We start from the raw sequence: 13,255 nt of genomic DNA on the forward strand, positions 1-13,255 counted from the left end.
TAAAATCCATTTTATACATTTTCTTATAATGGAGATTATTTCAATAAGGATTTCCTTTATAAAAAGTAATAAAAATAACAATTATACTTGTATTAATGCTTGTTATTACTAGAGGCAATTCAGCATGCGCACCATATCCACCTATAACTGCGACACTCCGTTTCCTGCTTTGCAGTGTAGAATGTGTCTACTGTTCTCAGTACAACGAAGCCAGTATGGTGGTGATGTCAGTAGCTACTTATCAGCCCCCATGTTCCTACCTGGGTAGACCCCTGGATAGGACTTGTATAATGAGTCCTTTTGGGGGGGTTTGGTAAAGAAGGAATTTTCAATATCAATTTTCCAGAAAACAGTGCAAAAATGAAAAATGTAAGTAATTATGAAAATGAATTGTTCAGAATGTTCTTTTGAAAGCAATAGGTTTTTTTTTCCAGTTTCTTGTCCCTTTAAAGGGACAGTCTAGTCAAAATTAAACTTTCATGATTCACATAAGACATGCAATTTTAAACAACTTTCCAATTTACCTTTATCATCAAATTTGCTTTGTACTCTTCGTATTCTTTGTTGAAAGCTAAAACTAGGTAGGCTCATGTGCTAGTTTCTAAGCACTTGAGGCCCGCCTCTTATCTCAGTGCATTTTTACACAGCTAGACAGTGCTATTGTGCTTATTCTCGTGAAGTTATTTATGAGTCAGCACTGATTGGCTAAAATGCAAGTCAATAAAAAGAAAATATATTAATATAACCATGTTCGTTATGCAAAACTGGGGAATTGGTAATAAAGGGGGTATTCTATCTTTTTTAAACAATGACAATTCTGTGGCAGACTATTCCTTTAATTACCACTCTGGAGCCTCAGAAAACTGCTGGTCACAAGTGGAAAATGCCACTTGCAGAATCAGCAGCGCTAGTCACACGGAACTGCAAAACATGGCATATTAATTCTAACAAAGATACAGGCCTAGATTTAGAGTTCGGCGGTAGCCGTCAAAACCAGCGTTAGAGGCTCCTAACGCTGGTTTTGGGCGCCCGCTGGTATTTGGAGTCAGTGATTAAAGGGTCTAACGCTCACTTTTCAGCCGCGACTTTTCCATACCGCAGATCCCCCTACGCCATTTGCGTATCCTATCTTTTCAATGGGATCTTTCTAACGCCGGTATTTAGAGTCGTTTCTGCAGTGAGCGTTAGAGCTCTAACGACAAGATTCCAGCCGCCTGAAAATAGCAGGAGTTAAGAGCTTTCTGGCTAACGCCGGTTTATAAAGCTCTTAACTACTGTACCCTAAAGTACACTAACACCCATAAACTACCTATGTACCCCTAAACCGAGCTCCCCCCACACCGCCGCCACTCGATTAAAATTTTTAACCCCTAATCTGCCGACCGCCACCTACGTTATATTTATGTACCCCTAATCTGCTGCCCCTAACCCCGCCGACCCCTGTATTATATTTATTCACCCCTAACCTGCCCCCCACAACGTCGCCGCCAGCTACTTACAATAATTAACCCCTAATCTTCCGACCGCAAATCGCCGCCACCTACGTTATCCCTATGTACCCCTAATCTGCTGCCCCTAACATCGCCGACCCCTATGTTATATTTATGAACCCCTAATCTGCCCCCCACAACGTCGCCGACACCTACCTACACTTATTAACCCCTAATCTGCCGAGCGGACCTGAGCGCTACTATAATAAAGTTATTAACCCCTAATCCGCCTCACTAACCCTATCATAAATAGTATTAACCCCTAATCTGCCCTCCCTAACATCGCCGACACCTACCTTCAATTATTAACCCCTAAACTTCCGATCGGAGCTCACCGCTATTCTAATAAATGGATTAACCCCTAAAGCTAAGTCTAACCCTAACACTAACACCCCCCTAAGTTAAATATAATTTTTATCTAACGAAATAAATTAACTCTTATTAAATAACTTATTCCTATTTAAAGCTAAATACTTACCTGTAAAATAAATCCTAATATAGCTACAATATAAATTATAATTATATTATAGCTATTTTAGGATTAATATTTATTTTACAGGCAACTTTGTAATTATTTTAACCAGGTACAATAGCTATTAAATAGTTAAGAACTATTTAATAGTTACCTAGTTAAAATAATAACAAATTTACCTGTAAAATAAATCCTAACCTAAGTTATAATTAAACCTAACACTACCCTATCAATAAAATAATTAAATAAACTACCTACAATTACCTACAATTAACCTAACACTGCACTATCAATAAATAAATTAAACACAATTGCTACAAATAAATACAATTAAATAAACTAGCTAAAGTACAAAAAATAAAAAAGAACTAAGTTACAGAAAATAAAAAAATATTTACAAACATAAGAAAAATATTACAACAATTTTAAACTAATTACACCTACTCTAAGCCCCCTAATAAAATAACAAAGCCCCCCAAAATAAAAAATTCCCTACCCTATTCTAAATTAAAAAAGTTACAAGCTCTTTTACCTTACCAGCCCTGAACAGGGCCCTTTGCGGGGCATGCCCCAAGAATTTCAGCTCTTTTGCCTGTAAAAGAATCAATACAATACCCCCCCCCCCCCAACATTACAACCCACCACCCACATACCCCTAATCTAACCCAAACCCCCCTTAAATAAACCTAACACTAAGCCCCTGAAGATCTTCCTACCTTGTCTTCACCATCCAGGTATCACCGATCCGTCCTGGCTCCAAGATCTTCATCCAACCCAAGCGGGGGTTGGCGATCCATAATCCGGTGCTCCAAAGTCTTCCTCCTATCCGGCAAGAAGAGGACATCCGGACCGGCAAACATCTTCTCCAAGCGGAATCTTCGATCTTCTTCCATCCGGTGCGGAGCGGGTCCATCTTGAAGCAGGCGACGCGGATCCATCCTCTTCTTCCGATGTCTCCCGACTAATGACGGTTCCTTTAAGGGACGTCATCCAAGATGGCGTCCCTCGAATTCCGATTGGCTGATAGGATTCTATCAGCCAATCGGAATTAAGGTAGGAATTTTCTGATTGGCTGATGGAATCAGCCAATCAGAATCAAGTTCAATCCGATTGGCTGATCCAATCAGCCAATCAGATTGAGCTCGCATTCTATTGGCTGTTCCGATCAGCCAATAGAATGCGAGCTCAATCTGATTGGCTGATGGGATCGGCCAATCGGATTGAACTTGATTCTGATTGGCTGATTCCATCAGCCAATCAGAAAATTCCTACCTTAATTCCGATTGGCTGATAGAATCCTATCAGCCAATCGGAATTCGAGGGACGCCATCTTGGATGACGTCCCTTAAAGGAACCGTCATTAGTCGGGAGACATCGGAAGAAGAGGATGGATCCGCGTCGCCTGCTTCAAGATGGACCCGCTCCGCACCGGATGGAAGAAGATCGAAGATGCCGCTTGGAGAAGATGTTTGCCGGTCCGGATGTCCTCTTCTTGCCGGATAGGAGGAAGACTTTGGAGCACCGGATTATGGATCGCCAACCCCCGCTTGGGTTGGATGAAGATCTTGGAGCCAGGACGGATCGGTGATACCTGGATGGTGAAGACAAGGTAGGAAGATCTTCAGGGGCTTAGTGTTAGGTTTATTTAAGGGGGGTTTGGGTTAGATTAGGGGTATGTGGGTGGGGGGTTGTAATGTTGGGGGGGGGGGTATTGTATTTATTCTTTTACAGGCAAAAGAGCTGAAATTCTTGGGGCATGCCCCGCAAAGGGCCCTGTTCAGGGCTGGTAAGGTAAAAGAGCTTGTAACTTTTTTAATTTAGAATAGGGTAGGGAATTTTTTATTTGGGGGGGCTTTGTTATTTTATTAGGGGGCTTAGAGTAGGTGTAATTAGTTTAAAATTGTTGTAATATTTTTCTTATGTTTGTAAATATTTTTTTATTTTCTGTAACTTAGTTCTTTTTTATTTTTTGTACTTTAGCTAGTTTATTTAATTGTATTTATTTGTAGCAATTGTGTTTAATTAATTTATTGATAGTGTAGTGTTAGGTTAATTGTAGGTAATTGTAGGTAGTTTATTTAATTATTTTATTGATAGGGTAGTGTTAGGTTTAATTATAACTTAGGTTAGGATTTATTTTACAGGTAAATTTGTTATTATTTTAACTAGGTAACTATTAAATAGTTCTTAACTATTTAATAGCTATTGTACCTGGTTAAAATAATTACAAAGTTGCCTGTAAAATAAATATTAATCCTAAAATAGCTATAATATAATTATAATTTATATTGTAGCTATATTAGGATTTATTTTACAGGTAAGTATTTAGCTTTAAATAGGAATAAGTTATTTAATAAGAGTTAATTTATTTCGTTAGTTAAAAATTATATTTAACTTAGGGGGGTGTTAGTGTTAGGGTTAGACTTAGCTTTAGGGGTTAATCCATTTATTAGAATAGCGGTGAGCTCCGATCGGAAGTTTAGGGGTTAATAATTGAAGGTAGGTGTCGGCGATGTTAGGGAGGGCAGATTAGGGGTTAATACTATTTATGATAGGGTTAGTGAGGCGGATTAGGGGTTAATAACTTTATTATAGTAGCGCTCAGGTCCGCTCGGCAGATTAGGGGTTAATAAGTGTAGGTAGGTGTCGGCGACGTTGTGGGGGGCAGATTAGGGGTTAATAAATATAACATAGGGGTCGGCGATGTTAGGGCAGCAGATTAGGGGTACATAGGGATAACGTAGGTGGCGGCGTTTTACGGAGCGGCAGATTAGGGGTTAAAAGTGTAATGCAGGGGTCAGCGATAGCGTGGGCGGCAGATTAGGGGTTAATAAGTGTAAGGCTAGGGGTGTTTAGACTCGGGGTACATGTTAGGGTGTTAGGTGCAGACGTAGGAAGTGTTTCCCCATAGGAAACAATGGGGCTGCGTTAGGAGCTGAACGCTGCTTTTTTGCAGGTGTTAGGTTTTTTTTCAGCTCAAACAGCCCCATTGTTTCCTATGGGAGAATCGTGCACGAGCACGTTTTTGATGCCGGCCACGTCCGTAAGCAGCTCTGGTATCGAGAGTTGCATTTGCGGTAAAAATGCTCTACGCTCCTTTTTTGGAGCCTAACGCAGCATTTGTTTGAACTCTCGATACCAGAGTTAAATTTATGGTGCGGCCAGAAAAAAACCCGCGGAGCGTTAACAGCCCTTTTACCACCGAACTCTAAATCAAGGCCACAGTGTTTAAAGTGAAAGTCAACCATAGCGTTATTGAAATGCTAGGGTTGACTGTTGAAACAAATAAAGGGCACTTTCATTCATGAAGTATAATATACTTCATGCAGAAAGTGCCTTTATTCGTTGCAACCGTTCGCCGTTCTTAGCTGCTACGGCAGCCCACGGGCACATTTATTTTGTATGCTGGTCTATTTATATTGCACAAATATATTGCAGTGAATATTTAGATTGCACAAATTACATATCAATTTAATGTCAATTTAAGGGTCTGCAAAATAATTGTGGTCTAATGTATCATGTGGGTGACAGAGGCACAAGTGACATGTTTCTGACAAAGGGATTGCAAGGACAAAAGTTTGCATGTGGCTGACAAAGGGACTGCAGGGACAGTGGGTCTCACGTGGCTTGTGAATGATAGAGGCTTTGCAGGACCAGGGCATCTGATGTGGCATGTGTCTGATGAAGAGTGTGAAGGGTCATGTGGGTATGATCTGATTATTTATTAAAGTGATGGTAAATAAACAGTTTAGTAATTCTGCCTACGTAAATTGCTTATTTTTATGTATAAAACATTATAGTTTTTAACATTTTACGCTTCCTCCATCCCTTCCTCAATCTTTTCTGTAGTGCAGTGACACATAGAACAGTCTCACCTATACTTTTGCATGGGATATTATACGTGTATCCAACATGTGCAGAAACTCTAATGTAATATTTTACTGCGGCTTTCTTAAACCCGGCAGCGCATGCCTATTATTTGTAATGGGTATGGCTTCACAATTTAGGGTTGCCAGGTGTCCAGTATTCAACCGGACAGTGCAGTATTTTAGCAGGCTGTCCAGTTTTTTTTTTAAAGTCCATATGTGTTAGATAAATGTAAAAGGTCTCTTATGCCTAAATGCATAGCACATATGCAGCAGAAAGAAGTGAGGGACAGTCAAGGGGGTCAAATTCCTTCTGTTTACATATGTTACTGGCAGCCAAAGAGCCTAAATTATTTATTTGCATGTTACCAAGGGGTAAAATGACTGCTCAGTTGATAAACATATACTGTACATAGATTGTCCAGTATTTTTGTGGAGTAAAGCTGGCAACCCTACTTCGCATTGACTACCGAAAATAGTAAGAAAATAACATTCTGGCATGGGTGCAGGCAGAAAAATTAAAGGGACAAAACAGTCTAAATTAAAGGGACAGTAAACTCAAAATTTTGTATTGTTTAAAAAGATAGATAATCCCTTTATTACCCATTCCCCAGTTTTGCACAGCCAACACAGTTATATTAATATACTTTTTACCTCTGTGATTACCTTGTATCTAAGCCTCTTTTGACAGCCACCTGATCACATGACTTTTTATTTATTATCTATTGACTTGCATTTTAGCCAATAAGTGCAGTGTTGTGCACAACTCCATGGGAGAGAGCACAATGTTATTTATATGGCTCACATGAACGAGCACTCCCCTGTTGTAAAAAGCTAATAAAAAAACATAATTTATGCTTACCTGATAAATTCCTTTCTCCTGTAGTGTAGTCAGTCCACGGGTCATCCATTACTTATGGGATATTAACTCCTCCCCAACAGGAAGTGCAAGAGGATCACCCAAGCAGAGCTGCTATATAGCTCCTCCCCTCTACGTCACACCCAGTCATTCGACTGAAAACCAAACGAGAAAGGAGAAACTATAGGGTGCAGTGGTGACTGGAGTATAATTTAAAAATTTAGACCTGCCATAAAAAACAGGGCGGGCCGTGGACTGACTACACTACAGGAGAAAGGAATTTATCAGGTAAGCATAAATTATGTTTTCTCCTGTTAAGTGTAGTCAGTCCACGGGTCATCCATTACTTATGGGATACCAATACCAAAGCTAAAGTACACGGATGACGGGAGGGACAGGCAGGATCTTTATACGGAAGGAACCACTGCCTGAAGAACCTTTCTCCCAAAAACAGCCTCCGAAGAAGCAAAAGTGTCAAATTTGTAAAATTTGGAAAAAGTATGAAGAGAAGACCAAGTTGCAGCCTTGCAAATCTGTTCAACAGAGGCCTCATTCTTAAAGGCCCAAGTGGAAGCCACAGCTCTAGTAGAATGAGCTGTAATCCTTTCAGGAGGTTGCTGTCCAGCAGTCTCATAGGCTAAAAGTATTATGCTACGAAGCCAAAAGGATAGAGAGGTAGCAGATGCTTTTTGACCTCTCCTCTGTCCAGAATAAACGACAAACAGGGAAGAAGTTTGCCGAAAATCTTTAGTTGCCTGTAAATAAAATTTCAGGGCACGGACTACGTCTAGATTGTGCAGAAGTCGTTCCTTCTTTGAAGAAGGGTTAGGGCACAATGATGGAACAACAATCTCTTGATTGATATTCTTGTTAGTAACTACCTTAGGTAAGAACCCAGGTTTAGTACGCAGAACTACCTTATCTGAATGAAAAATCAGATAAGGGGAATCACAATGTAAGGCTGATAACTCAGAGACTCTACGAGCCGAGGAAATAGCCATTAAAAACAGAACTTTCCAAGATAACAGCTTGATATCAATGGAATGAAGGGGTTCAAACGGAACACCCTGTAAAACGTTAAGAACTAAATTTAAGCTCCACGGTGGAGCTACAGTCTTAAACACAGGCTTAATCCTAGCCAAAGCCTGACAAAAAGCCTGAACGTCTGGAACTTCTGACAGACGTTTGTGTAAAAGGATGGACAGAGCTGAGATCTGTCCATTTAAAGAACTTGCAGATAAACCCTTTTCTAAACCTTCTTGTAGAAAAGACAATATCCTAGGAATCCTAACCTTACTCCATGAGTAGCTCTTGGATTCGCACCAGTGTAAGTATTAACGCCATATCTTATGGTAAATTTTCCTGGTAACAGGTTTCCTAGCCTGTATTAAGGTATCAATTACTGACTCCGAAAATCCACGCTTTGATAAAATCAAGCGTTCAATTTCCATGCAGTCAGCTTCAGAGAAATTAGATTTTGATGTTTGAAAGGACCCTGAATTAGAAGTTCCTGTCTCAGAGGCAGAGACCAAGGTGGACAGGAGGACATGTCCACTAGATCTGCATACCAGGTCCTGCGTGGCCATGCAGGCGCTATTAGAATCACCGATGCTTTCTCCTGTTTGATCCTGGCAATCAAACGAGGAAGCATCGGGAAGGGTGGAAACACATAAGCCATCCTGAAGGTCCAAGGTGCTGTCAAGGCATCTATCAGGACCGCTCCCGGGTCCCTGGACCTGGACCCGTAACAAGGAAGCTTGGCGTTCTGGCGAGATGCCATGAGATCCATATCTGGTTTGCCCCAACGTCGAAGTATTTGGGCAAAGACCTCCGGATGAAGTTCCCACTCCCCCGGATGAAAAGTCTGGCGACTTAGGAAATCCGCCTCCCAGTTCTCCACTCCTGGGATGTGGATCGCTGACAGGTGGCAAGAGTGAGACTCTGCCCAGCGAATTATCTTTGATACTTCCATCATCGCTAGGGAACTCCTTGTCCCTCCCTGATGGTTGATGTAAGCCACAGTCGTGATGTTGTCCGACTGAAACCTGATGAACCTCAGAGTTGCTAACTGAGGCCAAGCCAGAAGGGCATTGAGAACTGCTCTCAATTCCAGAATGTTTATTGGAAGGAGACTCTCCTCTTGAGTCCATGATCCCTGAGCCTTCAGGGAATTCCAGACAGCGCCCCAACCTAGTAGGCTGGCGTCTGTTGTTACAATTGCCCAGTCTGGCCTGCTGAAGGACATCCCCCTGGACAGATGTGGCCGAGAAAGCCACCATAGAAGAGAATCTCTGGTCTCTTGATCCAGATTCAGCGTAGGGGACAAATCTGAGTAATCCCCATTCCACTGACTTAGCATGCACAATTGCAGAGGTCTGAGGTGCAGGCGTGCAAAAGGAACTATGTCCATTGCCGCTACCATTAAGCCGATTACCTCCATGCATTGAGCCACTGACGGGTGTTGAATGGAATGAAGGACACGGCAAGCATTTAGAAGCTTTGTTAACCTGTCCTCTGTCAGGTAAATTTTCATTTCTACAGAATCTATAAGAGTCCCCAAGAAGGGAACTCTTGTGAGTGGTAAGAGAGAACTCTTCTCTTCGTTCACTTTCCACCCATGCGACCTTAGAAATGCCAGTACTAACTCTGTATGAGACTTGGCAGTTTGGAAGCTTGACGCTTGTATCAGAATGTCGTCTAGGTATGGAGCTACCGAAATTCCTCGCGGTCTTAGTACCGCCAGAAGAGAGCCCAGAACCTTTGTAAAGATTCTTGGAGCCGTAGCCAACCCGAAGGGAAGAGCTACAAACTGGTAATGCCTGTCTAGGAAGGCAAACCTTAGATACCGGTAATGTTCTCTGTGAATCGGTATGTGAAGGTAAGCATCCTTTAAATCCACTGTGGTCATGTACTGACCTCTTTGGATCATGGGTAAGATTGTCCGAATAGTTTCCATCTTGAACGATGGAACTCTTAGGAATTTGTTTAGGATCTTTAAATCCAATATTGGTCTGAAGGTTCCCTCTTTTTTGGGAACCACAAACAGATTTGAGTAAAACCCTTGTCCGTGTTCCGACCGCGGAACTGGGTGGATCACTCCCATTAGTAAAAGGTCTTGTACACAGCGTAGAAACGCCTCTTTCTTTATCTGGTTTGTTGACAACCTTGAAAGGTGAAATCTCCCTTGTGGAGGAGAAGCTTTGAAGTCCAGAAGATATCCCTGAGATATGAACTCCAACGCCCAGGGATCCTGGACATCTCTTGCCCAAGCCTGGGCGAAGAGAGAGAGTCTGCCCCCCACTAGATCCGTTTCCGGATCGGGGGCCCTCACTTCATGCTGTCTTAGGGGCAGCAGCAGGTTTTCTGGCCTGCTTGCCCTTGTTCCAGGTCTGGTTAGGTTTCCAGCCTTGTCTGTAGCGAGCAACAGCTCCTTCCTGTTTTGGAGCAGAGGAAGTTGATGCTGCTCCTGCCTTGAAGTTACGAAAGGCACGAAAATTAGACTGTCTAGCCCTAGGTTTGGCTCTGTCTTGAGGCAGGGCATGGCCTTTACCTCCCGTAATATCAGCGATAATTTCTTTCAAACCGGGCCCGAATAAAGTCTGCCCCTTGAAAGGTATGTTAAGTAATTTCGATTTAGAAGTTACATCAGCTGACCAGGATTTTAGCCACAGCGCTCTGCGTGCCTGAATGGCGAATCCGGAATTCTTAGCCGTAAGTTTAGTTAAATGTACTACGGCATCAGAAATAAATGAATTAGCTAGCTTAAGGGTTTTAAGCTTGTGTGAAATCTCATCTAATGGCGCTGAGTCAAGGGTCTCTTCCAGAGACTCAAACCAAAATGCTGCCGCAGCCGTGACAGGCGCAATGCATGCAAGGGGTTGTAATATAAAACCTTGTTGAACAAACATTTTCTTAAGGTAACCCTCTAACTTTTTATCCATTGGATCTGAAAAGGCACAACTATCCTCCACCGGGATAGTGGTACGCTTAGCTAAAGTAGAAACTGCTCCCTCCACCTTAGGGACCGTTTGCCATAAGTCCCGTGTGGTGGCGTCTATTGGAAACATTTTTCTGAATATAGGAGGGGGTGAGAAAGGCACACCGGGTCTATCCCACTCCTTAGTAACAATTTCAGTAAGTCTCTTAGGTATAGGAAAAACGTCAGTACTCGTCGGTACCGCAAAATATTTATCCAACCTACACATTTTCTCTGGTATTGCAACTGTGTTACAATCATTCAGAGCCGCTAACACCTCCCCTAGTAATGCACGGAGGTTTTCCAGCTTAAACTTAAAATTTGAAATGTCTGAATCCAGTTTATTTGGATCAGATCCGTCACCCGCAGAATGAAGCTCTCCGTCCTCATGCTCTGCAAATTGTGACGCAGTATCAGACATGGCCCTAGCATTATCAGCGTACTCTGTTCTCATCCCAGAGTGATCTCGTTTACCCCTAAGTTCTGGCAATTTAGACAAAACTTCAGTCATAACATTAGCCATGTCTTGTAGAGTGATTTGTAATGGCCGCCCTGATGTACTTGGCGTTACAATATCACGCACCTCCTGAGCGGGAGATGCAGGTACTGACACGTGAGGCAAGTTAGTCGGCATAACTTCCCCCTCGTTGTCTGGTGAATGTTGCTTAACATGTACAGATTGACTTTTATTTAAAGTAGCATCAATGCAATTAGTACATAAATTTCTATTGGGCTCCACCTTGGCTTTTGAACATATTGCACAAAGAGATTCCTCTGTGTCAGACATGTTTAAACAAACTAGCAATTAGACTAGCAAGCTTGGAAATGCTTTTCAACTAAATTTACAAGCAATATGTAAAACGTTACTGTGCCTTTAAGAAGCACACAAAAACTGTCACAGTTGAATAACAATGAACCGGATTAGTTATAGAAACCAAATTTAGTAAAGGATTGCACTCATTAGCAATGGATGATTAACCCTTAATATCAGAAAAAACGGATAACAATTGAAAATATAAGCGTTTTTATCACAGTCAAAGCACAGTCTCACAGGTCTGCTGTGAGTGATTACCTCCCTCAAAACTAGTTTTGAAGACCCCTGAGCTCTGTGGAGACTTCCTGGATCATGCAGGGAGAAAAAGGCAGACTGTGACTGAATTTCTGATGCGTAGTAAAAGCGCCAAAATAGGCCCCTCCCACTCACACTACAACAGTGAGGGAAGCTCAGTAAACTGTTTTAATTTAAAACAAACGACAGCCATGTGGAAAATAACGCCCAAAACTATTTTTCACCAAGTACCTCAGATAATTAAACGATTTAACATGCCAGCAGACGTTTAAAATCTAATTTATGAAATGTCATTAAAAGCCTGCTGCTAGTCGCTCACACTGCAAGTTAGGCTAAAAGTTATATGCATACAGTATTTTCCCAGTGAAGTGCCATTCCCCAGAAATACTTAAGTGTAAACATATATACATATCAGCCTGATACCAGTTGCTACTACTGCATTTAAGGCTGTACTTACATTATATCGGTATTAGCAGTATTTTCTCAGTCAATTCCATTCCTTAGAAAATAATATACTGCAACATACCTCTTTGCAGGTGAACCTGCCCGCTGTCCCCTGATCTGAAGTTACCTTACTCCTCAGAATGGCCGAGAACAGCAAATGGATCTTAGTTACGTCCGCTAAGATCATACACAAAAACTCAGGTAGATTCTTCTTCAAATTCTGCCTGAGAAGAAAACAACACACTCCGGTGCCGTTTAAAATAACAAACTTTTGATTGAAGATATAAAAACTAAGTTTAATCACCACAGTCCTCTCACACATCCTATCTATTAGTTGGGTGCAAGAGAATGACTGGGTGTGACGTAGAGGGGAGGAGCTATATAGCAGCTCTGCTTGGGTGATCCTCTTGCACTTCCTGTTGGGGAGGAGTTAATATCCCATAAGTAATGGATGACCCGTGGACTGACTACACTTAACAGGAGAAAGAATGTGATAAGAGGCTGCCTGTAGTGGTTTAGAAACAGGAAGAAATTTAGAGGTTTAAATGTTATAAAGTATATTAATATAACAATGTTGGTTATGCAAAGCTGGGGAATGGGTAGTAAAGGCGTTATCTGTCTTTTTGAACAATAACAATTTTAGTGTTGACTGTCCTTCTAAACTCATGAATTAGATGGAGCATGAAATTCTACTTTATTTCTATTTTCAAATTTGCTTCATTCTCTTGGTATCCTTTGTTGAAAATCATACCTAGGTAGGCTCAGGAGCAGCAATGCACTACTGGGAGCTAGCTGCTGATTGGTGGCTGCACATATATTCCTCTTTTCATTGGTTACCTAATGTGTCCAGCTAGCTCCCAGTAGTGCATTGTTGCTCCTTAAACAAAGGATACCAATAGTAAATTGTAAAGTTATTTAATCTGAATCATGAAAACATAATTTATGCTTACCTGATAAATTTATTTCTCTTGTGTATTCAGTCCACGGGTCATCCATTACTTATGGGATATATTCCCCTTCCCAACAGGAAGTTGCAAGAGGATCACCCAAGCAGAGCTGCTATATAGCTCCTCCCCTCA

General features: G+C 41.6%; 1 protein-coding gene across 1 annotated transcript in view; it reads right to left on the reverse strand.

Moving 5' to 3' along the window:
* Nucleotides 1–13,255, reverse strand: part of TACC3 (transforming acidic coiled-coil containing protein 3) — a 111,592-nt gene extending 98,337 nt beyond the window's left edge. The window contains exon 1 of the mRNA XM_053704230.1: nucleotides 13,127–13,255. The gene's annotated coding sequence lies outside the window, so the exon portion shown is untranslated. The remainder of the gene's footprint in view (nucleotides 1–13,126) is intronic.

The sequence above is a fragment of the Bombina bombina genome, chromosome 2 (assembly GCF_027579735.1).
Source record: "Bombina bombina isolate aBomBom1 chromosome 2, aBomBom1.pri, whole genome shotgun sequence".
Classification (NCBI taxonomy): domain Eukaryota; kingdom Metazoa; phylum Chordata; class Amphibia; order Anura; family Bombinatoridae; genus Bombina; species Bombina bombina.